At 43.0% G+C, this 16,759-nt stretch overlaps 1 protein-coding gene across 1 annotated transcript in view; it reads left to right on the top strand.

The window, feature by feature from the left end:
- Positions 1–16,759, top strand: part of grpr (gastrin-releasing peptide receptor) — a 56,267-nt gene that overhangs the window by 21,188 nt on the left and 18,320 nt on the right. The window lies entirely within an intron of this gene.

The raw sequence follows: 16,759 nt of genomic DNA, 5'->3' as shown, positions 1-16,759 counted from the left end.
CCTTCTATGGCAAATAATTCCACAGATTTACCACCCTCTGATAAATAAATTCCTTTACATCTCCTTCCTAAAGGAACGTCCTTTAATTCCGAGGCTATGGTCACTGATCCTAGACTCCCACTAGTGGAAACATCCTCGCCACATCTACCCTATCCAAGCCTTTCACTATTTGGTACATTTCAATGAGATCCCCCCCCCCCTCTTACTTCAAAACTCCAGCGAGTACAGGCCCAGTACCGTCAAGCGCTCATCATAAGTTAACCCACTCATTCGTGGGATCATTCTTGTAAACATGTGTGCATGAAAAATGGCACATATGCTCAAGAGTTCCTGGGGAGTTCCTTGCACCCCCCCGTAAACCAGGAAAAGGTCATATCATCTCTTGTCTAAAAGCTGACAAGTGATTGAGGTCTAATAGGTTGGGGCAATAGGCAAGACCTCTTATAATTGAAGTGAGTGTGTGAAGGCATCTGACAATGGATTTGCTCATCAGGTACCTTAACTCAACTGGTCTGCAAGCTTTTGAAACTGGTTTTGCTCATCTAGATAGTAATAGCCTTGATTTGACACAAGAAACAGAAGTGAGAGGAGGCCATTTGATCCTGTGCATAATATGATCATGATTGATCTTTTACTCCAGCATTACTGTCTTGCACTAACCCCATATTCACTTAGTATCTAAAAATCCATCAAGCTCTGAGTTGAATACAAGCAGCAACTGAGCCTCCACTATCTTCGAGGGGGAGGAATTTCAACCATTCACCACCCTCTGACTGAAGAAACATCTTCTCATCTCATTCCCGAAAGGCCAGCCTCTAATTTTGAGACTATGTCTTCTGTTTTTGGATGCCTCAGCCACGGAAATCTTCCTTTATCCTTTTGAGCCCTATAAGAATAAGGTAATGAAATCACCTCTTACTCTTCCAACCAAAAGAGTACAGGCCTAGTCTGCTCAAGCTCTTATCTTGTGATACACCCGCTAGATTCAATCGGGTAAACCTTTGCTGTAGTTGTCCTAGTTTGCAGGGAAATATTGGGTACTGCTTCTTGTGCACCTGACGTAACTCAGGAAGTCATAAATGCCTGTCCTGGAGTTCAGTTTGGGACCAGGATGGTGCAGCAAGGTAAGACCTTGCACAAAGAGGTTGTTTTCAATGGAGAGCTGAGCTAAGTGTTTGCAATGTTGGATGGTTATTTTTAACTGTGTAATTTTTATTGTCATAGAGCTAACAAAGCATGGAAACAAGACCTTCAGCCCAACACATCCATGTTGATCAAAATTGCCCCATTCATGCTAATACTATTTACCAGCATTTGCTTCATATACCTCTAAACCTTTCCTATTCACGTACCTGTTCAAATATTTTTTAAATGGTGTTATTGTGCCTGCCTCAACCACTTCCTCTGACAGCTGCTTCCATATAGGTACCATATATCTGTGTGAAAAAGTTGCCCATGGGGTTCATATTAATTCTTTCCCTTCTCAACTTAAACCTATGCTCCCCAGTTATTGAATTCCCAACCATGGGAAAAATACTCTATGCATTCACCCTATCTATGCCCCTCTTGATTTTATACGCTGCTATGTCACACCTCAGTCTATAAAGTTCCAAGAAATAAAGTCCTAGACTGCCCAATCTCTCCTTATAACTCAATTTAGGTGTTTATTTTTGAAATTATTAATAACTGAAATGGTTTTTAATTAGTTTGGATTATTTACAACAGGTTTGATATTTAACTAAACCTAGGTGGCGGGAGCCTGGCTCAGCCAGCTACCATTTTGGTCTACTGCTTTGTGTTTGAATCATACAGCTCCACTCCCAGATGACGTTATTCACAGGAAGACCATCTCCCCTTGAGCTTCCCATGGAAATCTGCACAAAGTGTGCCCTGTATTGATCAGTTCTGACCAGCATACACCAGCACTATCCTACACACTCGGGGTAATTTACAATTTTTACCAAAGCCAATTAACCAAATACCTGTACGTCATTGCAGTGTGGGAGGAAACTGGAGTACCTGTGGAAAACCCATGCCAGATAGAACGTACAAACTCCACACAGACAGCATCTGTGGTCAGGATCAAACCCGGGTCTCTGGCACTGTAAGGCAGTAAATCTACGGCTGCACCACCGTGCCACGCTTGCATTAATATCCATAGATGAGCCATGCCTTCCCCAAAGTGTATTATGAAAATTAGTTCACATAAAACCATGATTCAATACACTTTGAAATTAACTTTCATCGTAAACTCAGTCACAAAGACAAATGAGAATCTATTGCATTGCACTGTCCATGGTTTTCCTTCCAGTTCCTCCATACATGGGATGTGTTAATGCATGGAGCATCCCGGACAACTGCCAAGGAAACCAGACTGAGTGAAGAAATATGTATGAAACAGAGACTGCTGCAATGGTCATGGGAGCACTCCTGCAGAAGCAGATCTTCATGCCATTTATGAGACCTGCTGCATAGAGCAGCTGGCCAAGATGCCTGACTCTGAGATCCCACACCTTGGGTGTTCCTCAGAGAGGGATCTAACTACCTGGCTCTCCCAAAGGATCATCTCCTCTTGCAACATCTCTGCGTAATCACCAGCCTCCTCACTCACCACCTTGTCCTCAGCGAGCCGACTGACAACCAATCACCCAATATTCTTCCACTCCCCCTTGCTATCCACAACTAACTTCCCTATCAAACTATCTGATGCCAAATGTCTCCAAAACTCAACCCCTCTATCAAATCTCTCCTGACGTCAGTCCCAATAACTCTGCTACCGATCCTGGCCTGATGATTATTCTCGCCATGGTAGACACAAACTGCTGGAGTAACTCAACGGGTCAGGCAGCATCTCTGGAGAGAAGGAATGGGTAACGTTTCGGGTTGAGACCCTTCTTCAGACTGATGTCAGGGGTGTGGGCGGTACAGAGATAAAATGTAGTCACAGACAGAACAGATTATTCTCGCCATTGTATCCTGCTGCCCTACCCTTGTGCTCTCTGACTCAGTCCATGTCTCACCAACCATAGGCATCTCTCCCACCTGGTCCCTCCACCCTTCTGCATAAGTAGGAAAGAACGACGTTAATTCAATAACTGAATTTCTGAAACAGAGACGGCTGCAATCGCCTGGCATTGATGAGTACTAAATTCACTGACGTAGAATTATTTATTAGCTTGTTACCATAACACAAAATAAACAGTCAAGTTGAAACTAAATCCCAAAGATGACCAACATGGTGTAGGAACCAAGTTGTAAAATGCAGACGCATTAATGTGTTTATATGGAAGTCTTTTACTTGTTGTTGAAGATAAAGCTTTGCTTTATTTATAACAAGTGGGATCATGTGTTTTTAAAATCGCCCACAAAAAATCTTTTGCAGGCTTTTTAATATTTTCTGAGGAACACCCAATGTACTCTCAATGCACTCATTTCTTTAAAAAAGCACTTTTGAGACATGATATTTGTGTTCACAGAGCAGAGATCTAATGGATACAGGAACTTGGAATTTTCTAAGCAACCCCATGGCCTTACACCGCTCCCCAATCTCCACCACCACCCCACCAGCCCAGTAATAAGAGCAATTTTAGAAGCACAATTTTCAAGATTAGAGGAGACATTAACAACCGACTGTAAGCTTAAAACAATAGCGGAGAATGAAATAAAGTCTGGGGCATGCAGCGAACAAATAGATGGAGCACTTTGATTTACTGAGATATCTGCAAAAGGCAATGTAATGGAGAAAGGTTGTTAATCTGTAAAACTTTCCAGCTTGAAATTTGGTGACTTTTACAAGGTATGTAAAGTTAAGCAATATGGGGATTAAAGCAAAGCTTGCATTTCTGTAGCACCTTATCATGTCTCTCAGTTCATTGTGAGTTGCATTAAATGCTGCAGTGGTGCTAAATGAAAACAAAATGGTTTTAACAGTGATGCAAAGTACCGCAATATAAGACCATAAGATCATAAAACATAGGAGCAAATTAGACCATTCGGCTCATCAAGGTAGCACATTGGTGCAGCAGTAGAGTTGCTGTCTTACAGCGACAGAGGCCTGGGTTTGATCCTGTCTATGGGTGCTATGTGTAAATAATTTGTACGGTCTCTCTCTGACCTGCGTGTGTTTTCTATGGGTAATTAAGCAGTTGAAGTCAGATTAAGCTTCTGTGTCTGTGTAATGTATTACTAATGGAAAGGCTGTGAAATATGCCTATTGGGCCTGACTATAGAAATAAACAATACTGGACTCATTATAGTAGTCACCAGGAGAAAGGGTATTTAATAGCAAGAGGCATCCTCCTAGGTAAATCACTTTAGACTGGATGAGAATTGGGAGGAGAAAATGAAGCAGAGAAGCAAATAAAGTCAGACAGAACCACAGCAGCACGAGAGCAGGACAGGAGAGCAAGATCGGTTCCTTCTCTTTTTTGAAGATAGACACAAAACGCTGGAGTAACTCAACGGGTCAAGCAGCATCTCTGGAGATAAGGAATATGTGACATTTCAAGTCGAGACCCTTCTTCAGACATCTTCTCTTCTTCGTTGCACTTCATCCAGCAGGATCTCAATGCCATGTCCGAGGACCTCTTTGTTTTCTCACTTGGTCCCTAGGCACTGCAACCAATACACTCTACACCTTCAGTGAAGGGAATGTGTGAAACACAACGATTGCGTTGAATCCTCGTTTGAGTGCTAAGGTTGCTGGTGCGTATATTTAGAAACATAGAAACATAGAAAATAGGTGCAGGAGTAGGCCATTCGGCCCTTCGAGCCTGCACCGCCATTCAATATGATCATGGCTGATCATCCAGCTCAGTAGCCTGTACCTGCCTTCTCTCCATACCCCCTGATCCCTTTAGCAAAAAGGGCCACATCTAACTCCCTCTTAAATATAGCCAATGAACTGGCCTCAACTACCTTCTGTGGCAGAGAATTCCACAGACTCACCACTCTCTGTGTGAAGAAATGTTTTCTCATCTCGGTCCTAAAAGACTTCCCCCTTATCCTTAAGCTGTGACCCCTGGTTCTGGACTCCCCCAACATCGGGAACAATCTTCCCGCATCTAGCCTCTCCAACCCCTTAAGAATTTTATATGTTTCTATAAGATCCCCCCTCAGTCTTCTAAATTCCAGCGAGTACAAGCCCAGTCTATCCAGTCTTTCCTCATATGCAAGTCCCGCCATCCCAGGGATTAATCTGGTGAACCTTCTCTGTACTCCCTCTAAGGCAAGAACGTCTTTCCTCAGGTTAGGAGACCAAAACTGAGTTTGAAGCTCTGGCCAAGCTTGTCTTATCAGCACTACACCAATTCAGCATCCTTTAGAACATTTGAGCCAAATATCCAGTTCCCTGTTCCCCACAAACTGTACTATAGTATATGCTTGTGCTGAAATGACAATTCTACCGAATAAAGTATGAAAATGTCTTCTGTTACGCGTCGACAATGCTGCAGGACAATATAAAGTAGAAAAAGTTCTTAAGTTTCCTTGCCTTGTGATCCTGAGGCATTTTGCAAGACCCTGCCACCACTATGGCTGAACTCAGCTGACAAGGAATGCGTTGCTTTATATAGATGGATATCTCAGTGCGTGTGATTTATGCATTCAGAAATCATAATTATTTACCCACTTTCCCTATTTTCCCTTTGCCATGTTAAAAGTGAGGCTTTAACTTCCACCGTTCCTTTCATGAACACAGAGCCTTACAGCCAATTTAACATTTTGAAAAAATGTAGCTGCAAGCTAATGCCGGAAACATAAAAGTTAATTTTAATGCAGCGTTCACTCACAAAAAGCAATGCAAATGCGACCAGATAATCACTTCTTGTTTGATGAGATAGTTTGAGAGAAACATTTTGCACTTCTCTAAAATAATTCTTGAGCTTCTTTAACATCTGCTGGAGAGAATAGTTATGGCCTTACTTCAATGTTCCATCAAATGGCTGGATTTAAATGCTGTGGATTTACCCAAAGGAAAATAATAGACTATTTACCCTAAGAAATTTAATAGACCATCTAGTTATAACGTTCTAACTGCTCCCTTTTAAATCTGCCAAGTGCACTGTCAGGTTATGTTATCTTATGCCAAGAGGCTGCATTGCGAATCATTGTGATGCTTTGATTTTTTACACCAGATCTGTAAGATTTATTGAGTTATAAAAGGCCAACGTCCAGAATTATAATTCAAGAACATGATTTGGAAAGCAGCATGTTAGCAGCCTATGCCAGATGTGGTCAGAAAAAGAGATGGAAAACAAATAAAAATTTCTGCGTGTTCACAACATCTCCTTTTCAAGCTTTTTCTACCATTCTGCAATAGTCAGGGCCAGCTGCTGATAATATATTCACCCTTCAGATGTAACACGATGAAGTGGATTTGCTTTATGTGAGCACATGGCCTACAGTGTAAACACTGCCTGATACTGGAGTTAAGAGCTGTGTTGCTTCTGGAGTGAAGGAAAGACTTGCATGTATAGTGGGGCTTCCACAGCTCCAAGCTACTGCAAAGCACTTTAAGGATTTCCAGCAACTGCACAAGTCCCACACAGTCACTGAAAAGCATTAAATGCAAATGCCGGAAATTTGAAAAATCAAAAAACACTGGAAACACTCAGCAGGTCAGACAGCTTCTGTGGAAGGATTAAACTATGCTTGTTCCTACCCTTTTTCCATTTCCGGCAATAGGCCACTTACCTGAAACATTAACATAATCCCTCCACAGATGCTGCATGATCTGCTGAGTGTCTCTGGCATTTTTCTTTTAACTATAACATTCACTCTTCATTGCACCATTGGCCTCAAGACTCTAGAGTCAGACTTAATTCCATGACTTTCAGACTCAGGGACTTAAAATGATCACAATGAAGGTAATACCATGTAAGAGAACTAGAGCTGCTAAATCTTACTTCTAACACCTCTCAGTTATTTCAAACTTGGACGTCCATTCTTATGCACATGGATTGAACTTTAGAAGAAGAAAAAGGCTTTGCTTTGGCTTTTAAACTTATAAAACCAAAAGCAGACACGTTTTAATTTAGACATATGTCACTGAGTCTGGGAGAATCATTTCAAAACACTGCATGGAAACGTGCCCTTCTGCCCATTGAGTCTATACAAATCATCGAGCACTCATTTACATTGAATACATACAGCACACTATGAAGTAGAAAAAGTTCCAAAGTTTTCTCCCACTCCTTACCTCGTGATCTCGAGGCCTTTTGCAAGACCCTGACACCACTATGGCTAACCTCAGCTCCAGCAACACATTAATCCCAATTAATTCTCCACACATTCCCATCAACTCCCCCCCCCCCTCCCCCCCAGATTCTATCATTCACCTAGTGTCTTCATTGTGATCGGATTAAAACACAGAGATCCTTGCCAAACAATGCAGTGAGAATGCCTCACCAGCCACACATAGAGTAGCAGTCATCTTCTCACAATCCACCCTGTCTGGGCAATAAATCCTATCTTTGCCATTTTGTCATCTAATCCAGACATTTTAGAAAATGCTCTGAAATTAACTGCAAATGCAAGTTAAATAAAAATGGCTGAGCCTACATCAAGTGGACTAACATGTTCCAACCAAAGGAAACAAACTGTCAGTTAATTATATCTTTAAAATAATATTTGTTAATTGAGGGAGGAAATATCAATTCCACCTGATCTAGCAGTGAGTTAAAGATGTGGCTGGGCAAAAGAAGTACTTACGGAAAAGAATATTGTGGAGCACTCAAGAATGGGCTATAAAACAGCTCAAAGGATCTGAGCTGTTTTTAATCTTTGTGCATAGCTCACACATGCATGAGTCGTCATATTTTGGCAACATTTACGAAGGTTCAAGGTCCTGTGCATGTTCTCGATGTACTGGAGCAGTTCCCGATCCAGGTAAGCCCCAGTCTACTGCAGGGACTCCTCTAGGGGGCGACGGAAGAGGCCCTGCAGCAGCCTGGGGCTCACCTGGATTGGGAGCTGCTCCAGTACATCGAGCACGTGAACTAGACCTTGGACCTTTGTAAATGCTGCCAAAATATGGTGACTTGTGTATGTGTGAGCTATGCACAAAGAATTTCTATGTACAGTGCATTCGTGACAATAAAGAACCATTTAACCATTTGGGTGGCATGGTAGAGCAGTGGTAGACTTGCTGCCTTACAGCACTTACAGCACCGAATACCCAGGTTCGATCCCGACCACAGGTGCTATCTGTATGGATTTTTTACATTCTCCCTGTGACCGCGTGTGTTTTCTCTGAGATCTTCTGTTTCCTCCCACATTCCAAAGACGTACAGGTTTGTAGGTAAATTGGCTTGGTTTAAATGTAAAATTGTCCCTAGTGTGTGTAGGATAGTGTTAATGTGCGGGGATCGCTGGTCAGTGCGGACTCGGTAGGCCAAAGGGCCTGTTTCTGCGCGGTATCTCTAAACTAAACTAAACTAAACATTGAAAGAACCTAAAGTTCGGGAACAAAGAAGAGGGATTATGGGGTGGCTTCAGTTCTAAGATTAAAAAATAATGACAACAATGAAATTGAAAACTGGTGGAAGGGTTATCAATCCATAAATCAAGTTCTACACCCAGTGATGCTAAAAGTGTTGCAAGTTTTAATGAGAGCCCAGGTCTTCCAATAGGTTGATGTGTGATCCCAAGAAGGATCAGCACAACTTGAATGCACTGCTGACGAGTTGAGAACCAGGAAAAACATCCATGGATAATAGGGAGTGGTGACCAGGAAGAATATCCCAGTCAGGGAGCTCGCTGGGAATATCTACCATGTAAGAAATCTTAAAAACTTTAACAATATTCATCGCTTTAATGACTGCTCACAGATCTTGAAAAGCAAAATACTGCAGATGCTGGAAATCTGAAATAACAAAAAATGCTAGAAATACACAGCAGTTCGGGTAGCAGGTGTGGAGAGAGAGAATCAGAGTTAACACTTCATATTGATGGCCTTTCGTCGGAACTGAACAGTTCTGATACAAATTGGAAGCTGATTATCAGAAATTGTTGAATTCAAAGTTAAATCCTGGAGGCCATCACATCTCCAGTCGGAAGATGGGATGTCATCCCTGTAGCTCCATTTGGGGTTTAATGGAGCAGTATAATAGGCTAAGGTCAAATAGATCAGTGTGGGAGTGGGATGGTAATTTTGTGTGACAGCCTACTGAAAGCCCAAGGACACCTCTCTGGCCAGAACAGTGATCTTCCATTCTGCATCTGGTATCTCCAATATAGACAAGACAACTTTTTATCTCGTGCTTCAACTTGTTGACTCCATTGAGACCCTCTGAACTCCCTGGCATTCTTGGATCTTCCTCTCATCCCACTAAACTCTTCCCATTGCTTCCCTGATCCGTCAAAGCAAATGATACATTGATCAGGATGTTGGCTCCAAAGTCAACCATGATATACCCGCCCTACCCCCAGAATGCAGCATCCATATCCTGATCTAACCACCATACCTGCCATCCAGCTTCTCAAACACACGCACATGCATACACACACATACACACACACAAACACACACACACACACACACACACACACACACACACACACACACACACACACACACACACACACACACACACACACACACACACACACACACACACACACACACACACACACACACACACACACACACACACATACAGATGTCCTGCCCCATATTTATTTACCAATGTCCATCACATAACCCCCTCTCCAGCCACATAGCTTATTTCTGATCCTAGGAACAGGCTGAAGTGCTCTCCTACACCAGTCTGTTCCGAACCCCACCTCGTCTCCCACCCACCCAACCAACCCAAACCCCCCCCCCGCCACCCCCTCCCTTCCCCACATTCCCCCTGACAAAGCCCAACTCTAGTCCTCGGTAGCACATCTGGATCATGAGAAGGTTCAAAGCCCCCAAGGCTTCAGGTATTACTGAGGTTCACAGCCATGAGTTTATGCTTGAAATAGAGATTTTGCGGCTTTTGTGTCAACCCATTTAGACACACTGGAAGTTCTAGGCTTCCCTGTTTAACCGTACGCATCAAGAGTTGCCCAGTGTGATCTATGACAGGCTGGACACCATGTGGGACCATGGCCTCGAAGGGAATTAATGCGCAGGGTATAATAGGAGAAATTAAAATAAGAGAAAAGTTCTTAATAAGGACACTTGGATGTGCATGAGATTGTGCTGCTTTTGATTTATCCCTCCATTTACTTTTCTTTCCTTCGCATGGCTCATTGCAGTTATTGTAGATGAGTCAGCTGTGATGGGATTTTGTGAGAACAGCATGCACAACTATTACGAACCAAATGCATCATTTTATTAATTGCATAAAAAAATACAGGCGATGGAAATCCAAAAGAAAACTCAGCTGATCATCGGGCACTCATGTGGTGAGCAACAGAGTCAATGTTTCTGGTGAAGGATCCTTCATCAAGCATGTTTGACTTCTCAAATTTCTAATTCTGATGAAGGGTCATCGGCATGAAACAGCATAGAAACATAGAAAATAGGTGCAGGAGTAGGCCATTCAGCCCTTCAAGCCAGCACTATCATTCAATACGATCATGGCTGATCATCCTAAATCGATACCACATTCCTGCATTCTCCCCATATCGATTTATTCACAATATGCTGGAGTAACTCAGCAGGTCAGGCAGCATCTCGGGAGAGAAGGAATGGGTGAAGTTTCGGGTCGAGACCCTTCTTCAGACTGATGTCAGGGGGCGGGACAAAGGAAGGATATAGGTGGAGACAGGAAGATAGAGGGAGATCTGGGAAGGGGGAGGGGAAGGGAGGAACAGGGGGACTATCTAAAGTTGGAGAAGTCGACATTCATACCACTGGGCTGCAAACTGCCCAGGCGAAATATGAGGTGCTGTTCCTCCAATTTCCGGTGGGCCTCACTATGGCACTGGAGGAGGCCCATGGCAGAAAGGTCAGACTGGGAATGGGAGGGGGAGTTGAAGTGCTCGGCCACCAGGAGATCAGTTTTGTTAATGCGGACCGAGCGCAGGTGTTCAGCGAAGCGATCGCCGAGCCTGCGCTTGGTTTCGCCGATGTAAATGAGTTGACATCTAGAGCAGCGGATGCAATAGATGAGGTTGGAGGAGGTGCAGGTGAACCTTTGTCTCACCTGGAAAAACTGTTTGGGTCCTTGGATGGAGTTGAGGGGGGAGGTAAAGGGACAGGTGTTGCATCTCGTGCGGTTGCAGGGGAAAGTGCCCGGGGTTGGGGTGGTTTGGGTAGGAAGGGACGAGTGGACCAGGGAGTTACGGAGGGAACGGTCTCTGCGGAACGCAGAGAGGGAAGGGGATGGGAAGATATGGCCAGTGGTGGGGTCCCGTTGTAGGTGACGGAAATGTTGGTGGATGATATGTTGGATCCGCTGGCTGGTGGGGTGGAAGGTGAGAACGAGGGGAATTCTGTCCTTGTTGCGAGTGGGGGGAGGGGGAGCAAGAGCGGAGCTGCGAGACGTAGAGGAGACCCTAGTGAGAGCCTCATCTATAATGGAGGAGGGGAAGCCCCGTTTCCTGAAGAACGAGGACATCTCGGAAGCCCTAGTGTGAAACACCTCATCCCGGGCGCAGATGCAGCGTAGACGGAAGAATTGGGAGTAGGGGATAGACTTTTTGCAGGGGACCGGGTGGGAAGAAGTGTAGTCCAGATAGCTGTGCGAGTCAGTGGGTTTATAGTAAATGTCCGTCACTAGTCTGTCTCCTGTGATGATCTCCCCATATCCCTTGATTCCATTAGCCCTAAGAGTTATATCTAACTCTCTCTTGAATACATCCAGTGAATTGGCCTCCACCGCCTTCTGTGGCAGACAATTCTACAGATTCACAACTCTCTGGCTGAAAATGTTTTTCCTCATCTCAGTTCTAAATGGCCTACCCCTTATTCTTAAACTGTGACACCTGTTTCTGGATCTCCTCTTATCCTTCTAAATTCCAGTGAATATAAGCCCAGTGGATCCATTCTTTCATCATATGTTAGTCCCGCCATCCCAGGCATTAAGCTGGGATGGAAACTTTGCTTCCCCCTCCACAGAGGCGGTCCGACCTGTTGTGTTCTTCCAGTCTTTGCAACTGTTCTTTAGTGGGGCGACGGTGAGATACAGTAATGGGAAAGAGTGTTAGATCTGAGGGTTGCAGAAAATAAATTTACAAATCTTAACAGATGATCGAGCAGCTGAAATAAGTCTACAGAGCTTTGGTTTTCTCAAGAGGGGAAATTAATTCAAAACAAGGAGCTGACAGTACAAATCCATAACTCACAGGCAAGGTCTCCACTGGGCACCAGACTTTGAGGAGGTTGCTGTGCCCGAGGAGAGCGTACAGAGATATGCATTGGGAAGTCATCAGGGAGGCACAACTTTCTCTATATGTAGAGATTGGAGAAGCTCTGCCACTGACAATAAAGTTTTAAAAAAACCACAGAAGAGGTTCAGGGGACACTTGAAAAGGAACAAAAGCAAAAACAATACCCAACAACGTCAAAAGAAGGAGATTATCAAGGAGTTATCCCTTGCTGCTTGATTGACCACTGTGCTTCCTTCAGTACAACTGTATCTAACATTTAAATAACATTTAATTGACTGCAGCTTTTGGGATGTTCTTGTTCATGAAATGTGCTGAGTACCTTCACAATCTTTCATTGTATAACAAAAATGATTGGAGCTGTGCAGAATGATATGCTGTGTGTATGATTATCTTAGCCGTAGCTGTCAAAGCCTATTATGCAGAGCCTTCAGATTTTGCCCTCACTGTGACATGCTCATGTAAATGTTCTGAGTCAGTACAGCGGGGAATACTGAAAATGAGTTACTCCAGTATTTTAGAAACATAGAAACAGAAAATAGGTGCAGGAGTAGGCTATTCGACCCAGCAACGCCATTCAATATGATCGTGGCTGATCATCCAAAATCAGTACCCTGTTCCTGCTTTTTCCCCATATCCTTTGATTCCTTTAGCCCGAAGAGCTATATCTAACTCTCTCTTGGAAACATCCAGTGAATTGGCCTCCACTGCTTTCTATGGCAGAGAATTCCACAGATTCACAACTCTCTGGGTGAACCTATCTTCGGTTTAAACCAGTTCCTTCCTACACATTTCGTCTGTCCCACTATGAATGTTTATTGTTGGGTGCCAGGGTCAGATGAAGTCTCAACTTTTGCTGCAAGATTTGTTTTCTATTTTCTTGGGGCATCTGAGCATTGGTAGCCTAGTCAACATTTATTACCCATCTCCATTTGCCCTTCAGAAGGTGGTGGTGAGCTGCCTTCTTGAAACTCTGCAGACAATCACTGCAGTTTCAGGCTTTTGGCCCGGTGTGAAGTTACTACATGTTGTTTCATTATCTTTTTAAAAAAATGGTTGAAGCTGCTTAAAATGGTCTGCTGGAACTCAGTACCTAATGATACACACAGAGGACGGTGGGTGTATGGAACCAGCTGCCGGAGGAGATAGTTGAGGTAGGTAGTATCGTAATGTTTAAGAAACATTTGGACAGGTACATGGATAGGACAGGTTTAGAGGGATATGGGCCAAACGCAGGCAGGTGGGACTAGTTTAGATGGGACATGTTGGTCAGTAGTGGCAAGTTGAGCCGAAGGGGCTGTTTCCACACTGTGTGACTCTATGACTCTATACACAGCAGTGTTTCAAAAAGGAAAATACCTACACCCTCTCAGCGGTAATTAGAGATGGCCAACACTCTCTAGAGTATGCCACCAATGCTCAGAACCTAGTGCTGGTGTAGAACAGAGGCATATTTCCAAGTCAGACTAATGCAGTGTTTGGAACACAGCTTATTATTTTGGGTAGTCACCTTACAGGTTTCTCAGGTGTTGTCAAAGAAATTGGGGTAAATTGCTCCAGTGAATTTTGTACATGACTGACAATACAATACACTACAAACTACAACTAAACTGAACTACGAACTGCCTGGGTTGCACCAGGGACTTTGGGCTTTCTTTGGTTTTTGCACTATATTGTATTTTGTTATTTATTAAACATCTTTTATTGTTTGCTTGTTGTGTTGTCGATTGAGTACTGCGTTTAAAAACCCACTGTGCTGCTGCAGCCAGTAAGAATTTCATTGTTCCGTTTCAGGGCGTAGGATGATAAAAACACTCTCGACTATAGTGGTGTTCTGGTAATGGAAGGAGTGAATGTTTTAGCTGCTGCTTGAAATAGCATTCAAGTGGGTTGCTTTGCCTTGGATAATGCAAAGTTGCTTGAGTTAAAACGACTTTGTTGCTCCCGTGCCAAGTTTTGATTTAAATCAGCACACTATTACCACGGACCCTATTCATCAAGCTTAAGTGTGCCAAGAGGATCAGGGAGTTGTTAACAACTGAGACTCCTATCCTCAGTCAGTAGCAAGGACGACACTCGACAGTAACAACAGTGCATTGTGTTCAGCCCCACAGCTCAGTTCTACTGCCTTGAGTTGAATGCAACCTTGTGATGAGGGAATATAGGTTTCTAAGAAGGAGAGCTATTGAAGCATTGAATGAAACTTTCTCTGCAAGGCAGGGTGCGATGGATGACGTTCCTCAAGTACCTGCATTAGGTCCTTCACTTTAAAAAAAAAGCTGTGTATGGATGAGTTTCATGTCCAAATTTGTTTGTTGGTTAATTGGCTTCAGATCAGTGGGGAATGTGGAGGAGCTGCTGTGGTGGATGTTTATGTCAATTTTTATGTAGTTGTGTGTCTTGTTGCTTTTTTTGTTTTGTTATGACTGTATGGCAAACCAAATTCCTCATATGTTGCAAAGCATACTTGGATAATAAATTACGATTGTGATTACGATTATGATTATGAAATCTGCACAAAGAAATGAATTGAGTGGTGCAGTAAGTTGCATTAATTGGAAAAGGAAGTTTCAAAGACTATAGAATGGGGCGGCACATTGGACCAGAGGTAGAGCTGCTGCCTTACTGTGCCAGAGACCCTGGTCCGATCCTGACTATGGGTGCTGTCTGCATGGAATTTGTACTTTCTCACTGTGACTGCATGGGTTTCTCCAGGTGCTCTGGTTTCCTCCCACACTCCAAAAACATGCAGGTTTGTAAGTTAATTGGCTTTAGAAAAAATTATAAATTGTCCCTCGTGTGCAGGATAGTGTTTGTGTACAGGGTGATCACTGGTCGGCGCGGACCCGGTTGGCTGAATGGCCTGTTTCCGCGCTGTATCTCCAAAGGCTAAAGCCTAAAGTAAAGAAAGATTAATTGAGTGGGTAGATGGAGTAAAATATGGAAAATCATGAACCCATTCACTTTGGATATGAGAATATTCACTTTGAATAGTAAGAGACGTAAAGCAGTGGGAAAACAAATCAATCTAGCCCAGGTGCAACAAATAACAAAGGTTCATGGACCATTAGACACTTCGTGCAAGAGGTTGGAATTCCTTGCCAGGGAATCTGGAAGCTGCTCCCGGAAAAACTGTGATGCTGAGACACTTGCTATTAACGAGACCAAAAATGATAGATTTATTTTTCCTTATGGGTTGGGAAAGGAATTAGAACACAACTAGATGAATGGAATTGGCTGAGAGAGACTGAGTTGAATGGTGGAACATGCTAAAGTGACTGAGTGTCCAGCTGCTGTTCTTATGTCGTGGCATCTCCAACTCCCTTCCCTTAGCTTGCAAACATAATTCTGTTTTACATTCCTCAAACAAATCTATTGACAACCAGGAGAAAAGTGAAAACCTGCCAGATGTTTAAAAATATATATTAACGTGTGACTGAAATGTATATTAGCTGGGATTGACAGAATGTTGTGAATGTCATGGAATAAAAGCAAATGGCGATTTCATGAACCTGGTGGACAAGTTAACTGTAATTGTATAATTGTACTGAATAACTAGTTTAGGTGGAGGTAACCTTACCGATAAGGCCCTGCAGATTAACGTTTCAAATATCAAAATGCAATACGTATTGCAAAATTCTGCATTGTGGAAGATATGTTATTATGCTTGTAACAAAATAAATTGAAAACGATATTAAATATAATTTTTCTTCAGACTTAATGCAAGTACTACATTTTTACAACTGCTTTTAATATTTAATGTTAAATAAAATATTATAACAATTCTCCATCAAGGATAGATCGGCCCTTTATTCTGAATGTAAGGGCTTAGGCCTTTCTTGCGTCTACAATGCTTGCTTGGCAAGTGCATCTTTAAACTGCAGCTCCCTCAGTGAATATGGCTTCAGCCTATTCTACACAGCACACAGCCTTCCAGGTATAGATGGCATCACATGGTGGAGCACAGTTAAGCCCAAAGAAATGCTTTGACAAACTGGCTAAATCAGCCATCAGAACTGAAAAGACACAAAGTGCTGGAGTAACTCAGCAGGTCAGTCAGCATCTCTGGAGAACTTAGATAGGCGACATTTTGGGCCGAGACCTGAACCGGTCCGGATCCGAAACGTCACCTTTCCATATTCTCCAGAGATGCTGTCCAACCCTCTGAGTCACCACTCTGTGTCCTTTTGTGTAAGCCAGCATCTGCTCTTCCTTGTTTCTACGTCAAAGCTGTAAAGTGCCGTGAAGACACAACAAACTGCTTGGTTCTGAAAGTCATTGATTCAAAAACAATAAAACCTGTTAAGAATTAATCAAATTAATAAAACAATTAAACCTCCTAAAAAATTAAAGCACTTCAAATGATTTTAAATCAATGTTGACTCAACTCATTCAATGAGTTGTTAATTATGCAGGGGTTATCCTTCCCCCGAGGAGCTAT

This window comes from Rhinoraja longicauda, chromosome 12 (genome assembly GCF_053455715.1).
Source record: "Rhinoraja longicauda isolate Sanriku21f chromosome 12, sRhiLon1.1, whole genome shotgun sequence".
NCBI classification, from domain to species: Eukaryota; Metazoa; Chordata; class Chondrichthyes; order Rajiformes; family Arhynchobatidae; genus Rhinoraja; species Rhinoraja longicauda.
The sequence above is the reverse complement of the archived record's forward strand: the minus strand, read 5'-3'. Positions and strand labels throughout refer to the sequence as shown.